Source organism: Hypomesus nipponensis, chromosome 1 (assembly GCF_054491055.1).
Source record: "Hypomesus nipponensis isolate SF chromosome 1, ASM5449105v1, whole genome shotgun sequence".
NCBI classification, from domain to species: Eukaryota; Metazoa; Chordata; class Actinopteri; order Osmeriformes; family Osmeridae; genus Hypomesus; species Hypomesus nipponensis.
Window position 1 is genome coordinate 19,568,679 of NC_140361.1, and position 2,911 is coordinate 19,571,589.

Here is a 2,911-nt window from a genome sequence, read left to right on the forward strand (position 1 = left end):
AGAAATTATTTGTTTGTGGTTGATTTAGTGAAGGTGTGAATCATTTTGGATGAATATTGAATATAATAAAGTTCTATGTAACAAATTATTAACAAAGGAATTATTTAAACCCCCCCCCCCCCCCATTTGTCTGAGGGCATTACGGATCCGTATTGCGCTGCGAGTACTAGGTCACCACGCGGATGGCATGACTGCGCATCAGCCAATCGGAACGCTCGTACTCTTAACTTTTTTGAGTCTTTAGTTTTTAACTCAAGTGTTGTCTCATGTGAGGCAGTTGTTTTTGTTTGTAATAAATAATCAAGTGTGATGATGAAGTACAGTATGGTTATTTTGTACCATTTCTTAATTGAATTTACTATATCAATTACTATACCGTGATATATACCGTAACCGTGATATAAAATTACTCATACCATGAAAGGAGATTTTGGCCATATCGCCCACCCCTATCAGGAAGGGCTGCTTTTTGTAGACAAGAGCCTGCTGAAGATAGCCAGTATATAGGATCTTTCAAAACAAGCCTATTTAATTCTTCATTTGCCTGAGAAAGCGAGCTACGTTAGCCAGGCTAGTTTCACTCGTTCAGCCTATTTAAAGGTCTCTGACAGTCAGAATCACTGTTTACAGGCAAAGGTCGAGCTGGGGCCTGTACTACGAATCAAGATCAACATGCTCTGGATTACTTTCAGTTACCCGGCTACCCGAAGCCTAACAATTGCAATCACGATCAGCTGTACTACGACGGCGGTTATCAGTTCTCTAACTCAACCCAGATCTTTTCAATCTGGAGACGTGCGCGTTCACATAAAGGGGCGGTGTTTGCACCGTATGTCCAATCGCAAACATGGACAAAACAAGAGCCTCATATTTCAAGCAGGAGGAGTAGACCATGTTACAAACTTTGTCTACTCCTCCTGCGTGAAATATTGTAATACAAGCATATCAGGAATACAGACATAATACAGTCATATTCAAAAAGGTCACTGCAGCCAAGCTGGCAGAAAACTACAGACGCTGTAAATGCTGTAAATAAGCTACATGACTTATTGAAGATATGCCCATAATTACATGTGTGCAATCCACAACGTTAAACTTTTGTTGCTGTATTATTTTAGTTGCAACCCTGCAGTGGCAAACGATCGTGGGAGCAATTAAAAAATAAATATAAAACCATAATTCAAAACGGTAAGTAGCGGGCAATACTTGCACATATTTTAAGGCCATCAAGTACAAGGCTGATTTGCCTGAATTGGATATTTTGTAGGATATTGTACAGCAAAAAAGGCCAATAGAACAATGAAATTGCTTGCAGCCAACAGAAAAAAAAAATTGGCAACTGGGGGGGAGGGGCTCCTCCACAGGACTTCACTGCTGCCGAGGTGCTGGCCCTCCAGCTATCAGGGTCACCCCATGATGGAAGGAGTGGAAGGGGGCATTTCTTCAGACCCTGGTGGCAGCAGGTTGGAAGCCCAGGCATATGTATGTTTCAAGTAATCAAGTAATGTGACCATGTTCATTCAACAATTATTTACGAATATTGTAGGAGTGAAATGTAGTACTGTTCTCTCCAGTGACAGGAAATACAGCGGTGTTGCTGCCACCACCCACTGTCGTCCCACTGTGCCATACAGAGGTAAGTTAAACTAATAGTCATACACCAGTATGTATGCCATATGTGGTTGCTGAATATTGATCAAATATACCATTTACTTTATCAAGTGGAGGTCCTAAATGATCAGGAAACTATGTCTGCCTGCTCATTTTGGGGGTGAACATGTGGCTGTGATTGAAGTGTCTGTAATGACTTACTAATGGTGGTGGTCTCAACATAAGACACAAGTCCTTAAAGTGCTCATTTCAAATATGACTCAATTGATTAAATTGCTATGGTGTTAAACTCAGAGGAACTTCTTCCTCCCCCTGAGCCTAGGGCCTACACTTCAAGACCAAGACAAAGACACAAGATATAAGCAATGAACCTTATAGTAGTCAAATGGACACCTTCAACTTTGTCCAAGTGTGCCTTGGAAAGGGACAATGTTCTTTTTGTTTCAGTTTGGAGCAGACAATGTGAGGGCCCTGTATAAAAAAAAACTGGAGCTTGATTATAAGAGGCTTTTAATTTAAAAAAAACAAGGCTGGAGACAGAAAAACTGGAATATGAGAAGAGATAACACATGACTGAATGAATGACACTAAACTTAGTTACAGTGACGTATTTTTCTGTGTTCCTTGGGAAGGGAGAACACATGAGGATGTATTTGTTTTTTCTTTTTTCAACGTTTTGGTCTTTTTATACCTTTTTGTGGCTTTTTTTGTTGTGCCTTTTGAAACTTTTCTGGGGTGTTTCACCACTCATCTCTTTCAATGTGCTATTTATTATTTTTGAAAAATGCTATAAAAGTGAATGAAACATCAAAATTCAATGAAAGTAGTGAAATGATCATTTATATATCACTTGTGAAGAGCTTTGTACAGATACCCATTGTTCTTTTTAGTTTGAAAGGTTTTGGTTGAAAAACAAAAACACGTTTCTGATATGGAAATTATATGATGGCTCAAAGCAACCCAAGGACAACAGAATGGGTTAAGGGGAGACACCCCAGTGAATAGGGATAATATATCAACATGAAACCTGCCCAGTTGATAACTAATAGTAGGTCAAATATTGTTTTAATTACTAGTTTCCTGTAAATGTATGTATAAATGAGCAAATGATTAAGTTGTAAAATATGATATAATTTGCATACATTTCCAAAACGGAAATCAGAACATTGAGTGAAAAACCTTGTTTCATTTTGTCAACATATTAGTCCAAAGTTTAAAAAAAAGGGCACTTTGGATATCTCTTTTACATCACTCCATTAATCAGAATATGGTGGCAACAGCCATAGAAAGAAAATCCAGC

General features: G+C 38.6%; 1 long non-coding RNA gene across 1 annotated transcript; it reads left to right on the forward strand.

The window, feature by feature from the left end:
* The first annotated feature begins 233 nt into the window (after positions 1 to 233).
* LOC146302907 (uncharacterized) lies at positions 234 to 2,622 on the forward strand. The gene is made up of 3 exons (XR_014758251.1): positions 234 to 1,482; positions 1,575 to 1,636; positions 1,934 to 2,622. It is a non-coding gene; the product is annotated as an uncharacterized LOC146302907 (long non-coding RNA).
* The last annotated feature ends 289 nt before the right edge of the window (positions 2,623 to 2,911 follow it).